The 16024-nt window shown below is 38.8% G+C and overlaps 1 protein-coding gene across 8 annotated transcripts in view; it reads right to left on the bottom strand.

Moving 5' to 3' along the window:
- The window catches only part of LOC149548160 (isochorismate synthase, chloroplastic-like), a 208020-nt gene that overhangs the window by 148787 nt on the left and 43209 nt on the right, over positions 1-16024 (bottom strand). The window lies entirely within an intron of this gene.

Raw genomic sequence — 16024 nt, 5'->3', positions numbered from 1 at the left:
CATCTTGTTGATAGCTCACCAATACGTACTTCAAATAATATCATGTCTTTAGAAAGGTGGCTATAATTGAAATATAGGAGGAAATATTTTCAAGAAATTTGTACTTTCTTATGACAAGTATTACTCTCGTATACCTCTGTAATGTCCCCCATTTTGTCGGCATAAGAGTTTCAAGGATTAGCCTATTATTGTGATCCTCGTAGGATAATTATTGTGGATAGAGGGTCTTCTGTGGTAGTGGCTTGGCTTGGGAGGGTCTTATCTTCTCCACATCTCAATAAGCTATGGGTTGGTCTTCGATTGGCTCAGATCGGACTTTGTTTGGCCTTAGTTTTGTGTACTTACTATTTGTGGTATGTTGGTGTTGATCAAGATGGACCCTTTTCTATTTTTGAAAAGTGCATTTGGTCACATGGAGAAATAATAGGTATGACTCGTATTTCAGACAGCATATTTAAATGATGAGTATTTTGGGAGTTATTATATTTTTAGTGGCCAAATTATTATTAATTATTAAATGGCTTATTATAAAGTTATAATTTAACTTTATAATTTTGTTTAAGTTGAGAGTTGAGTTATCATTGGAAAGTGTCATTTATTAATTGGTTAAGCCAAGTCAAGTGAGAGAATCTACTGGAAGCTTCTAATTAATGTTGTGTGATGAAAGCTTCTTGAGTGAAGTTACATTTTGGCAACAAAAGAGAATCTGGAGGTTATAAATACAAGGTCATTTCATTGGGAAAAGCAAGCTTGAAGATATATTTGTTTTTGTAGCCTTTGTGGCTTTTTCCTAAGTTCTGAATTCTGAGCCCTTGCTAAAGTATAAGGATTTTTGAGTTCCTGAAGATTTGTTTGAAGCCACTGCTGATATATAGTAGTTTCATGGGTTAAATCTCCTATCTGTGATTATCTGTGTCTGGGAGATTGGAATTATATTTCTCAGAATTCTGAGTTGGTGTGTGCAAATTATGCTGAGGTAAATAATTTGCCATTTTCTCTTCTATTGCAATACCTGTGGCTAAGGAGAGATTGTGTGTGAACGTCTTCAATTGCGGAGATCAAAATCTGTTTGGTATTTGCGAATTCTGATTGCGGAGGATGTTTGTAATTCTAAAGCTGCATATTTGTTGCCAGTGTTTTTGCGAGACAATATTTGGTTTCAAATTGGGGCATTGTTGTGTATCGATTCATATGTAGAGAGCAGCATTTCAAATGCTGTGTGTATACTTGGTGATCTCTGAGCCAATCTAATTCCCTTGGGGTTGGATGGCATTGCATATTGAGTCTGTGATTGATTTCAAGTCGTGTGGGATCTACTATGGAAGCTGCAGGTTAATCTACAGGCATTGCAGTCAATGTTTTGACCTGCGATCTGCATGTTAGGCATGTGATCAGTACCTATAAACCATCGTCCAATTCCATCTACCTGAGATTTGACTCCAAGGGAAGTCACTACATATTTGGCAATATAGCGGATGCAAGGAAGTGATTAAATACTACTGTTTGTATTGTATTCTGCACTTTCTTTAAGGGCCAGCATTTTGTTTAAAGACTTACAGTGAATTCTGGAAGATCTGTGTATATCATTTTGCATACTCAATCAGGTTTAGAGCCACCAGAAAAGTCTGTACTTGAACAAATTCTTGGAGGAGTCTAATCAGGTTCTAAGTCATTGCATTTCATTTCCAGAAGATTATGATCATTATAATTAGTTTGATTGCCAATAATAGTTGTGATTCAGTAGAGTGAGCCTCAACATTGGAACTCATGGAATTGGATGCTTTCATAGCTATTACACAAGAAATGATTTCAGTTAGTATTTAGTTTCAGTATTTACATTTGAATGTATTCAATTTGCAAATCATAAATGCCAAACTCAAAAAAAAGGTACATACCAAATACCATAAATACAGTATTGACCAGCTACGTGCCAAATGTTTGACAAAATGCCAAACATCTGATTTGTGAGGAAGAATTGGTGAAAATTTAATGAAAATTGGAATTGTTTTTACAACCTCCAGCAACATAAAGTAAATATTTTATACATAATAGCCATGAGTCAAGCCAAATTTGTCAGGAAAGGAAAGAATGGGTGTATACTATATAGTATATAGAATATATTTGTCAGTTAATGACATTAACTAGATATGAAAGGTTATTTCTTGTAGTTTTTAGTCCTTAGAAAAAGACTGCCTTGGGTTGTATTATTCCCCCAATTTTTCAAAAAGTTGTGCATAATTTTACAAATTATTTCAAAACCAATACATTTTCAATCACCAAAGGTCCCAATTGAATCTGTATCTACTATCCAATCAGATTCGTCCTTGGCTGGTGGAATATCGACTATGTAAACAACCAAACTATTTCAAAATGAATGTATCCAGTTAAGTCTAGACTCTAGTCCACATTGGAATGTCACCTATGTAAATTACCAAAACTATATTCTCTATGGATATTTTAGGTGTCCCCATCCTAGGGACATCCCATAGCTTCTCCAACACCTTTTTTTCCATGACCATTTCCAAAACAAGGAGATGGATAGGGAGCAGTTGGATGTCCCCTATTTATCTCCATTATGCAATTAAGTTTCTTAAAAGGTCTTGAATTAAAAACTGACTGTTTGATTCTTATTTTGTTTCCCTCCAAACCACACTCAGCTCCAAATCAACAAAAAAAAGGCCTCCATACCTTAATCTAACTCCTTTGACATTCAAAAAAAATTGAAGCCAACCATGTGCAGTACCTCCCATGTTTGCATCTTTTTATGCGTTTATTCATTTTATCAACCCTGACACCTATGCATCATCTAATCAACCCACACATTTATTGTTGTAGCCATTTACCCATCTCCCTTAACCTGCCTAATGGACTCCTCTGAAATGGATCGTGCCAATGGATCAGCCTGTTCTAAAGATCTGGTAATTTTTTGAATCATCGTGTTAGCAATTCATTTTGTTCTTTCAGTTGGTTCTTCTATTTGAGCTCATCACAGTCTTGTGTCAGCATTGCTACAGATTCTTGAACATCACTGATTATAACATTATGTGTATGCTTTCCCAAATTGAATCTGCTGTGATGTCCCCAATTTCTTGAAGAGAGTTTAATAATAAATAATAAAAATTAACAAATAAATTATAACATGATTTATTATTAAATCGCTTAAATACAACAATGATAGAATATAATCAATATAGTACAATATAATACGAATATAGTAAAATTATTTAATACAAATAATTTATTATAAATAAATAATAATACAAGGAAAGAGCCTACAACACAGCGGTAAATTGTGAGCCTCTCATCTGGGAGGTCTTGGGTTCGAGTCTAATCAAACTTAACACATAATAATAATTAATTGCAACAAATAATAATAATAAATAATAAATACTCTAGATTCTGGCCCATTGCCTATCAAAGAACATAATAATACAATGTAATGTATTTACTTATAGTTTGATCAACATATATATAAATATATCGTCTTATTGATCATTGTTTTACATAATTAATTAATTAATTATGTTAATCAATTATTTATTCTTATTTATATAATACTAATCAATATTCAATATTAAATCAAAATTCAATATTAATCAATACTAATCTTAATCAATAGCATTAATCAATACAAAATAATATTAACTAATAAAATGTATTAATAAATAATTCTATCAAAATTGGGCTAAGCATTTGAAATACTTCAAGGCACGACAACCTTAGAAATTCATACTTGGAGTATATATATTACGAACATCTAAAAGATGATTAATAATCATTGATGGAGAAAGATTACAGCAATTAATATAACACAAATATTGTCTACAAATTATACTAAATCAAGTAGCCACAGATACAAAAATCATTGGAGTATGAGAAGAATATTAAATTCAGACCTAGTTCAATGTCAAAAGGAAAAATATGTTATCAATGATTTGGAAAAACAAGATGGCAATTGGTCATTGGTGTAGACTTACTGCAAAATTAATTAGGGATAGTACGTATCTCTTAAGCTTCGTGAGACGCAACCTTTCAATACAAGAACCTATAAATCTGTATTGATTGCATTTATTTTGCGGGTATAGGAGATCATTTTTCATATCTTGGAATCTATATACATATATATTCAAACACCTCAACATTCATCAAGCACATAAAAGAGATAATATTGAAAAAGATATTTAGGATGTGTGTGTATATATATATATATTACAAAGTAATTGGCAAATATTTGTTTGTTATTAGCAGAGACCGAGAGGTCTATATATACAAAAGAATAAAGCAATGTTTTCTTAGGAAACGATCGTAAAGAATAGAAATATTCTATTCTAGCTAAAAGAAAGCTAATAGATAACTACAGCTAACTAATTATTAGAAACATTCTAATATTTACAACAAATAGCCATTAACTAATAATAGAAGCTTATCTATTATCGCAATACCCTCCCTTATGGTTAATCTATCCACAACACCAAGTTGTCCTCCGAATTTGACAAATTTATCAGGACCAAGAGGCTTGGTGAGAATGTCTACAATTTGATTTGTGGTAGGAACATATGGCAATCCTATTGTCCCATCTTCAACTAGTTGTCGTATGTAGTTACAATGAACATCCACATTGCTTGGTTCGTTCATGGAAGACTGGATTTTACACTAATTTGATAATGCCTTCGTTATCAACAAACAAAGTGGTCGGTCCTACTAGTGACATTTGCATATCCCCAAGCATCCAACAAAGCCAAACAACTTCACAACCTACCTTGACTATCCCTTTGTATTCGGCCTCTATAGAGGAGAGAGAAACTATCTGTTGCTTCTTACTAGTCCATGTGACAACACCTAATCCCAAACTGAACACATATCCAGAAGTTGACTTTTTATCGTCAACAAAGCCTACCCAATCTCAATCTGTGAACCCACTGAGTCTAGGATTAGAACTTCGCGAGTAAAGAAATCCATAATCTAAAGTGCCTTTCACATAACGAAGCACACACTTTTTTGCCATCCAATGATCAGCCTTGGGAGTTGTCATAAAGTGTGAGATGTAGCTAACTGCAAAGCTGATATCAAGCCTAGTAGCAAATAGATAGATAAGGTTGCCTACTAGTTGCATGTATCTAGTATCATCAATAGGAGGAGAATCAAACTTGGCTAATAACTTGAGACCTTTCTCCATGGGTGTAGATGTAGGCTTGCAATCCTACATACGGAATTTGTCTAACAGAGCCTTGACATATTTGAACTAAGAGATGAATATACTATAAGATTTTTGCTAAACCTCAACACCTATGCAATAATGCATGAGCCCAAGGTCAATCATATCAAAAGACTGGCATAAATTATGCTTGATTCCCTGAATCAAAAATCTCGAACAGCCAGTGATAATCAAATCATCCACATAAATAACCAAAAGGACAATGTCACTGTTAGTAGTCTTGATGTACAAATTTGAGTCTGAAGAACTCCTTTTGAAGCCTTGACCACTAAGGTACTTGTCAATTTTTATGTACCATACCCGAGGGGCCTGCTTCAAGCCATAGAGAGCTTTTACAAATCTGACAACTTGATGTTCTATACCGAGAAACTTGAAACCAAGAGGTTGTGTCATGTAGACCTCTTCGTGGAGATCGTTATTCAGGAAAGCACTCTTGACATCCACCTGATGGACCTTCCAACCAAATTGTGTTGCCATGGCTAGGAGTACTCTAATGGTGCTCATTTTTGCAGCAAGAGAAAAGGTCTCCTCATAATCAATGCCCTGATGCTGAGAAAAGCCCTTCATAACTAAACAAGCTTTGTACTTATCCAAAGTACCATCAGATTTGTATTTGATTTTGCAAACCCATTTGCAGCCAATGGGTTTCTTCCCTGGTGGAAGATCAGAAAGGACCTAGGTGTTATTCTTTAGTAGACTCTGGCGTTTAGATGTCATGGCCTATTTCCACTCTGGAATTCTTTTAGCTTCAAAATATGTTGGAGGTTCAAATACACTGTGAATGTTGACCATGAGAGCAAACTTAATAGACTTTGTAGGTTTGCTCTTTTTCCGAGCAGTTCTCCCATCAATGAGCTCATCATCATGAAGATAGCTAGTGACAGCCCTCCAATTAGGCCAGAGAGCATATGACCAACATTAGTATCAGGAGATGCCTGGTGATTAGGTTCCTCATCAGAAGAACCTAGATCAAACTTAGGTGAAGCATCTACAAATCAAGGTGATCCTGCAAGAGAAGATGGAGGTGTCTATACAAGGATCACTAGTATAGTTGGAGCTATAGGAGCTATTGGAGCCCTCATCAGGGGGACCTAATGGAAGCCTAACTCTCAAAATAATGAGCCTTTATAGTCTTGTTTGTTGAATTAGGAACAAGAGAAACAGGCATGAATGGTCATCATTGCTCATCAAAGACTACATCACGACTGTACATGAGATGAGATGTCACAATGTCAATCAAGGGGTAGGCTTTGTGAAGGCTACTATATCCAGCAAGCAAGACTTTCTAACTCTTGGCATCCAACTTGGTGCATGATGCATCAGGGATCCAAACAAAAGCAAGGGAACCAAAAAGTTTCAAGTGATTGATTCTGGGCTTGCAACCTGGCCAAGCCTCTTCCACAGTTTTACCTTTGACTGTCACTATGGGTGACCAGTTCAAAAGATAAACTGTAGCATAAACTACTTCTTCGGAACATGTTTGTGTTCAAGCATGGATTGAGCCATCTCGATGATTGTTTTGTTCTGACATTCAACTACACTGTTCTGTTGTGGTGTGTAGGGTGTGGTTAATTGGTGTTTAATGCCATGAGTATCCAAGAAACTAGAGAATTCATTAGAACAAAATTCCCCTCCATTGTCTGATCGAAGAGTAATAATAGACTTCTCAGACTATTTTTCAACTGAAGGTTTAAACTTCTGAAATGCAGGAAATACATCTAATTTCTTTTTAAGAAAATAAACCAACATTTTTCTATTGAAATCATCAACAAACAACATAAAATACCTGAACCCAAGAATAGGAGTGGCCATAGGGCCGTAGATATCGGCATGAACAAGCTAAAGTACCTAAGAAGCTCGCCATGAATCGCCACTAGTGAAAGGTGTGCGATGTTGCGTCCCAACTTGGCATGCATCACAAACTCCAAGCTGTTGAGTCTAAATCTCCGGCAAACCGAAGACAAGCTCTTCCTGAGAAAGTTGAGAGAGATAATGCACATTTAAGTGCCCATACCGTTGATGCCAAAGTGTGCTAACAAAAGACCGTCAAGCAGCCATAGCAAAGTCCCGAGAATCGTCTGAATCAATAAGTCAAAAAAGACCATAATCCTCAAGACCTACTACAACGATTAACTAAGTCGCTTGATCAGTTAAGGTACACTAATGTGAATTGGAGGTGACATCCAACTATAGAGAATGTTGTAGTAACTAACTGACTAATAGTAGATTTAGTTCCATCCCTGAAATGCAGTACACATCGAGGAAAATGAGATTCCTCTTAGAAGACTGAATTTCAATGTTGCCTTTAACAAAAACAGTGTACTCTTCTCCGCCACCAAAAATGACAGAATCTGAATAAGGTTGGTAGTTAGTAAACCAGTCTCTGCGGTGGGTGAAGTGACGAGAGGCACCTGAATCAATGTACCAGGCAAATGACTTCACATGATCTGCAAGTCTTTTAGCCATTGTAAGATCCCTTGTCAATTCGAACCTCAACTTGTTGATTTGTAGGTCAAGGAAAATTGTCAAACACTTCCAATACGATCTCTATGCTTGTTGTTTTTGAGTTTCAGACTGATTATGCTTGCTTGAAATGATATCAAAGGGAATCTAAAAGCCTATAATTGATTATTGCTATATCTAAGAAAAGAACTAAATGCATATGCAATTCTCTTTTGGCTTTTCAAATGCATATAGATGAATTCTAAATGAAAAATGTGCACTTACAGCCAATTGGTATTTTGTCAAACACTTGGCATACATACTTGGTATTTTATCAAACATATGGTATATGAATTCAATGCTTAACATAATATTCCAAGGCTCTTGGTTTTGCAACCCCAAAAAACTAATTAGAAATGACATTATAAATTTGATATAAAATGTTCATCTACAGCTACTTATGACAGCCACCTTTACAATGCCAAATGACCAATTTAAATGATACAAATTGATTACAGAACCTGATATACAAATCACCCAATGAAGGAGATGAAATTGCAATCATAATCAAGCGAAGTACTGTAGTGTAGGTACTATTCATGACACTGTTCACGTCATTGTTTACGGCACTGTAGTAGCCAACAATAAATGTATTCTCCAATTTAAGCACAAATAGAACTCCAGAATGAAGCTCTCCTGAATGTCAAATTCAGGATATTTCACCACCTCAAATAGTTGCAACACTAAAGAATTGACGCTCTCCAATGGCTAACTGAAATCAGAAACCCTTAGTTTCTTCTCCCAAGTTTATATCAAATATAATTGACAATAATTGGATGCCTAACAATGAAGCTCTCGCCTCTATTTATTCTTTTCCTCCACCCTTCTAGAAGGAAATAAAATATTATTTAAATTACACTCTCTAGAAGCTTCCCCCCTTTCCAATACAATAATTAGTTGTGCTACTAGAAAATGCACTCTTTAGAAGCTGCCCCCTTTCCAATAAAATAATTAGTTGTGCTTCTAGAAAATTAAATTAATTAAATATAGTCACCTTTAGATTTATTTATTTATTGACTTTAATTTATTTTTGTCATGTCCCCACTCTAGCTCAGTCTAACAGAGACATGTGAGTCAGCTTATTATGGGGTCTTGTAGGCTGACAGGGTTGGATAGAGACCCAGTATGGTTATTCAGTGTTGGGGACTTGGTTTTCTGGTGGGTATTGATCAGTTGGGTGACATTCCTTGTTTTTAGGAGGCAGTTCCTACATTTATGGGGTTCATTCCTACTTTTTAGGAGGTATGATCATGCCCAGGGCTGGGTTTCCATGAGATGACCCTTTGGGTTCAGTTTCAGAGGGATGGGGCTTGTTTTCTAAATTGTAGGAGCATCCCTAGATTTTAGGGATGAGACTGCCAGAGGATCCTTGATTTCCGACTTCAGTCACAGATAGGTGACAGGATGATTTTATGGTTTGTGATGCCAGTTGGGCAGTTTGTGGCTATTTGGGTTATATTTTTAATATTTCCTAAGTTAGCGTTTAATATTTAAATAAGGCTAAGTTAATAGCCATTTTGGAGTAATAAGAGAATTTTGGCCTCATCTGGATGCGTATCCCATGTTATGATAGCTCGTTGGAAAGGTCTTGAAATTCTCTAAATCTTCCTCTTTGGTCTGAGGGCAATTCGGTGAACGGATTTATTACTATGGTAGAAAAGGTCTTTTTCTAGTGACATGGTCACTTTAAAATAAGATTTAATTCATTTTTTATAGCCAACGCCAATTGGGGGTCACTTTAGGGTTCGAATTGCTTTGCAAGGGGTTATAAGGAGATGGGCGCCATTTCTCATGATTATACATATTTTTCAAACACTTCTTTTCAGATTTGCTCTGCTTGAGCGATTTGCATTCTGGGACGCAAACCCTAGGGTAATTGATGGGTGGGACGTAACCCTCAACAGCATTGGGTATTGGTTTGTCAGTAGTTTCAACAATATTCAGGAGTAAGGTAGGCGCCACTTCAGCTTGGACCTACAGTTTGTTTTGTTGAGCATGTTCTTTGGCGTATGGGAGGTGAATTCTAGCAGCCGTACACTGCCATTTCTTGCAGTCGTACTTGCAGCCGTACTCTGTCATTTGCAGCACTTGGATACATAGAAAAATCGGTTACTCAGTAGCAGATTCTTGCATCTTATCAGCCCGTTATCATCAGCGAGTTGTGGCATCATTGTTAGAGGAAATGTACTAGATCTTTTATTTGGCTCTATAATTCAGAGATCTGCCTGGTAAGATTTGTATCAACTCTGACTTTACTGCATATTGTTATTTATTTTCAGACTCTTTTCTTGCCATTTGCTACTTCTCATTTCTATGTAAAATAATCATCAAAAACACAAAAACAAACAAACTCTTCTGCATTTCCGTCTAGTTCTACAAGAAAACATTAATAAACAGGAAAAATAAAAAATAAAATAAATCTACAGCAAATTTTCAGCAGAGATCCATCAGGGATCTTTCAGTGGTATCAGAGCCTACATCCTGCCAGCCTCTAGGGTTTGTGAGAAATTGTCACAACAGATTTTGGCATCTGGGTATTGGATAAAAGTTTTTGATAAATCATTTCAGCATCTGGGTAGTCACTAGTTGGTGGATTGAATTCAAATCTATGCATCCTGGTGGAGAAATACACAGATTCTACAAGCGCAGGAGAAACCAGTGGCAAGCAGAGGCCACCAGAGACGTACAGATACCAGCTATGGGTGAGGCACAGGGTGCTGCTGGCAACGGCATGCCTACAAAGGCAGAAGAAAGAGAGATGGTGCAGACCCTATTCACTACTCAGCGCAGGATCGCTCAGGCTCTAGACAGGTTACAGGATACCTTGGAGCGTTTGGAGATGGGTGGACACAGAGGCAGGCAAAGTAGATCAGTTTCAGTGGCTAGTAGTCAGCGCAGCCCTCAGTCCCATTCTTCAGTTGGGAGCTCCCTTCATTCCAGTAGGAGGCATCGCCATCGTACACCTACTACGAATAGGCCATTGCTTCCCCAATGCATACCAGGTGAATGGCCAGCGCAGGTGGAACCACCAAAAGTGGGGTTTCAGGAGTCAGTTTTGGCGGCCACAACTGAGTGGAGAGCTCTACCTCCTGAGGTTAGGGACGGTTTCCCTCTTCCCCAGTATTGTGCACAGCGTAGAGATACAACTAGGTTCTGGGGAGATCGTGGTAATAGACTACCACAACAGCAGCAGAATTATGACCTCAATAGAGCTATTGCGAAGATTACATTGGCCCCATATAATGGCTCAGGAGACACTAGTGCACGAGCTTGGGTCCACAAGCTGGACATATATGTTTCATTGAGGCCCATGCCTGAGCGTGAGGCTATTCAGTTTGTTGTGTTGCATTTAGAGGGGATTGCCTATGATTGGTGGCACCATGGATTGGTCACCCAGGATCACGCCTTAGTTCACTCCTATGCTGAGTTCACCGAGCGACTCATTGCACGATTTGACCGTAAGGATACAAAACTTTATTACAGGGAGTTGGCTCACCTTAAACAAACTGGTCATGCAGAAGCCCATATTAATGAGTTCCAGCATATTGCAGTTATGGTACCGGATATGCCCTAGAAACGTAGTGTGATGTTCATTGAGGGTTTGCAAGATAAAATAAAAGGATTGGTGCGTGCTTTCCAACCAGCTACTCTTAAGGAGGCTATTGATGTGACATTGAGATTGGATACTGTTCCCACTTTTTATCAGGTAGATAAGAAACCATTTAGAGATTCACGGCCTGCACAGAAGGCCAATACGACACAGAACAAAGGAGGGACCTCATCTAAAACTCCTTGGATGAATCAGGAGACGAGGAATGAATTGACGAGGAAAAAGTTGTGTTTTTCCTGCAAAGAACCATGGGAACCAGGACACCGTTGCATGGGTTAAGGAAAGGTTCATTTGATTGAGGTGACTTCTGAGTTAGGGAATGAGGAGGTTCCTGATACTGATATCGAGGATAATACAGAGGATGTTGAGCAGTTTCCGACACAGTTGGAGTTAGACACCGTTGAGCCTGTGGCATCAGCTAAAGTAGCTATGGCTACCCTCTCCAGTTATCCTAAGTTTCATGCCTTCCGGTTGAAAGGTACACTTAAGGGTAAGCGGATCACCAGTTTGGTAGACGCAGGTGCTACGCATAACTTTATTGTTCAAAAATTAGTTGAGAGGCGTGGCTTACAATACGAGGAGTTTGGTGGTTTTGGAGTGAAGGTGATTGATGGTGCCATTTTGGGTCGTACCAAGCGGATTCCACAGCTTAGTATTCAGATGGGAGATTATACTTTGACTAATGACTTCTATGTGCTTCCCATAGAAGATTATGATGTGATTTTGGGCATTCAGTGGTTACAGGGTATTGGGCGTTACATTATTGATCACCACCATATGCAGTTAGAGTTTCTTTCTGGCGGGCAGAAGGTGATTTTGAGGGCAGCGTCAGATGGTGGACCCAGGGAGGTCACTTCTCACAGGATGGAGACCATCCTTAGGCATAATGATGTGCTTTGGGCTACACACTGTTTGGTTAAATCCAAAAAACCCATATCTCAGGATGGCCCTGTATTTCATGTGGACATTCAGTCAGTGATGGATCGTCACAGTAGAGTGTTTGGTGATATAGCTCCTGGAGTGCCACCAGATAGAGGGTTTGAGCATGGTATAGAATTTGAGGATGGAGCGAAGCCAGTGATTACTACCCCATACTGTCATCCTAGAGCCTATAAGGATGAAATTGAGAAGACTATTCATGAGCTATTGGACATGGGTTTCATTTGACCTAGTTCCAGCCCCTTTGCTTCTTCTATAGTGCTTGTTAAGAAGAAGGATGGGACTCTACGGATGTGTGTAGACAATAGAGCTTTGAACAAGAGGACAATAAAAAATAGATATCCCATTCCGCGCATTGATCAGTTGTTAGATGAGTTACATGGGGCTGTCTACTTCTCTAAGATTGATCTTCGTTCAGGTTATCATCAGATAAGTGTACGAGTAGAGGATGTACACAAGACCGCCTTCCGTTGTCATTATGGGCACTATGAGTTTCTGGTAATGCCTTTTGGCCTTACCAATGCACCAGCTACTTTCCAGTCCTGTATGAATAATATCTTCAACAAGCAGTTGAGGAAATCGGTTCTAGTGTTTTTTGACGACATATTGATTTTCAACAATACTTGGGAGGACCATCTCAGACATCTCGAGGAGGTACTTAGCATAATGGAGAGTCAGTCTCTATTTGCTAAGCTTTCCAAATGTGAGTTTGGATTGGGGGAGGTGTTATATTTGGGTCATGTGATCAGTGCTGAGGGGGTGAAGGTGCATGAAGAGAAGATTCAGACGATTTAGAATTGGCCTGTTCCTCGGAACATTACTGAGTTACGAGGGTTCCTTGGATTGTGTGCTTATTATAGAAGATTTGTGAAGGGTTTCTCACAGCTGGCAGCACCTTTGACAGATCTCATAAAGAAAGGATCGTTCAGATGGACAAAACAAGCACAGGGGGTCTTTGATAGACTCAAGAAGGTTATGAGTACTTGCCCCGTTTTGGCACTACCAGATTTCTCGCAGCCATTTGTCCTGGAGTGTGATGCGTCGGGCTTGGGTATAGGAGCGGTGTTGATGCAGAATAGACACCCCATTGCCTATGAGAGTAGGAAGTTGCAAAACAATGAAAAGTTGTACTCTACCTATGATAAGGAATGTTGGCTATTATGCATGCGTTAGCCAAGTTCAGACAGTATCTTGTTGGCAGTAAATTTGTGTGAGAACAGACCATAACAGTCTAAAGTATTTCCTAAATCAAACAGAGCTCAATGATCGACAACAAAAATGGGTTAGCAAAATTCAGGCTTATGACTTTGATATCGAATTCATAAAGGCAAAGAATAATATTGTGGCTGATGCACTCTCTAGGAAACCTTCATTGGCTGCCCTATGTTCATTGAGCGAGATTTCAGTAGATTGGAAGGCTCAACTTTTAGTTGAATACTCCAAAGATCAGCATGCTTGCGAGATTATGGAGGGATTGATAGTGGATGACAGATACAGTGTGGTAGATGATATTATCTACTATATAGATAGGGTTTACCTTGTTTCGAGTTCTCAGTTGAAGGAACAAATTTTGCATGCTCTCCATGATATTCCCACAGCCGGACACCCAAGATACGGTAAGACTTATAGGGCGGTACGTGAGAGGTTCTCTTGGAAGGGTCTCAAAGATGATGTTTTACGCCATGTCCATAAGTGTATGACTTGTCAGCAGAACAAGTCGGAGCATACCTACCCAGCGGGATTATTGCAGCCCTTGCCTATACCGGAACAGAAGTGGACAGGGATCTCCATGGATTTCATTATAGGTCTTCCTTGGGTTCAGGGGAAAGATTGCATCTATGTTGTTGTGGATAGGCTAACGAAGTATGCCCACTTCTTTCCCATTGCATTAGATTTTACAGCATCGCGGGTGGCTGAGTTGTTCTTCAAGGAGGTGTTTAGACTTCATGGTCTTCCCAAGACCATTGTGAGTGATAGGGACAACAGATTCATGAGTTCCTTCTAGCAGGAACTTTTTACACTAGCTGGTACTTTGTTAACACCTAGTACTAGTTACCACCCTCAAACGGATGGGCAGACAGAAATAGTTAACAAATGGGTTGAGGGATATTTGCGTAACTATGTGTCAGGGCAGCAAAAAACATGGTTGTGTTGGCTACATTTGGGCGAGTATTGTTATAATACTACGCATCATATGTCCATTGGCATGACGCCTTTCAAAGCTCTCTATGGATATGAGGCATTATCTTTCACTGATTTGGCATTTGGTGACAGTAGAGTTCCCTTGGCTCAGGATTGGTTACAAAAGAACCAGGATGTCATGAGATCTCTTAGGGAGAATTTGCAGCAGGCCCAAAATCAGCAAAAGATGTACGCTGACAGGCACAGGATTGAGAGGGCATTTGAGGTGGATGATATGGTCTTTCTGTGTTTACAACCATATCGGTAGAGCACCCTAAAAAGGGGGGTAGCTGAGAAGCTCAAACCACATTTTTATGGTCCATACAGGATACTCAGGCGAGTGAGAGGTTGCATATGAGGTTGAGTTACCACATGGCAGCAAAGTTCATAATGTATTTCATGTATCTTGCCTGAAAAAGGCCCTTGGACAGCATATTATAGTTTCACCCGAATTACCTCCTATGGATGAGGAAGGCAAATTGATTTTGGTCCCTAATGAGATTCTTGAGGTGAGGGAACGGCAGTTGAGAAGCCGAGTGATTCAAGAGTATTTGGTTCGATGAAGAGATCTTCCCATAGAGGATGCCACCTGGGAGGGTGAGAGCATTTTACAGCATCCTGCATTACAGTTGCTTGTGGGCAAGCATCTCCGAGAGGGGAGGACTATCATGTACCCACTCTAGCTCAGTCTAACAGAGACATGTGAGTTAGCTTATTATGGGGTCTTGTAGGCTGACAGGGTTGGATAGAGACCCAGTATGATTATTCAGTGTTGGGGACTTGGTTTTCTGGTGGGTATTGATCAGTTGGGTGACGTTCCTTGTTTTTAGGAGGCAGTTCCTACATTTATGGGGTTCATTCCTACTTTTTAGAAGGTATGATCATGCCCAGGGCTGGGTTTCCATGAGATGACCCTTTGGGTCCAGTTTCAAAAGGATAGGGCTTGTTTCCTAAATTTTAGGAGCATCCCTAGATTTTAAGGATGAGACTGCCAGAGGATCCTTGATTTCCGACTTCAGTCACAGACAGGTGACAGGATGATTTTATGGTTTGTGATGTCAGTTGGGCAGTTTGTGGCTATTTGGGTTATATTTTTAATATTTCCTAAGTTAGCGTTTAATATTTAAATAAGGCTAAGTTAATAGCCATTTTAGAGTAATAAGGGAATTTTGGCCTCATCTGGATGCGTATCCCATGTTATGATAGCTCGTTGGAAAGGTCTTGAAATTCTCTAAATCTTCCTCTTTGGTCTTAGGGCAATTCGGTGAACGGATTTATTACTATGGTGGAAAAGGTCATTTTCTAGTGACATGGTCACTTTAAAATAAGAATTAATTCATTTTTTACAGCCAACGCCACTTGGGGGTCACTTTAGGGTTCGAATTGCTTTGCAAGGGGTTATAAGGAGATGGGCGCCATTTCTCACGATTATGCATATTTTTCAAACACTTCTTTTCAGATTTTCTCTGCTTGAGCGATTTGCATTCTGGGACACAAACCCCAGGGTAATTGTTGGCTGGGACGTAACCCTCAGCAGCATTGGGTATTGGTTTGTCAGTAGTTTCAACAGTATTCAG

The sequence above is a fragment of the Cupressus sempervirens genome, chromosome 7 (genome assembly GCF_028749045.1).
Source record: "Cupressus sempervirens isolate cs-2001-9-10 chromosome 7, ASM2874904v1, whole genome shotgun sequence".
NCBI classification, from domain to species: domain Eukaryota; kingdom Viridiplantae; phylum Streptophyta; class Pinopsida; order Cupressales; family Cupressaceae; genus Cupressus; species Cupressus sempervirens.
Note: the sequence above shows the minus strand (reverse complement) of the source record. Positions and strands in the feature narration are given on the sequence as shown.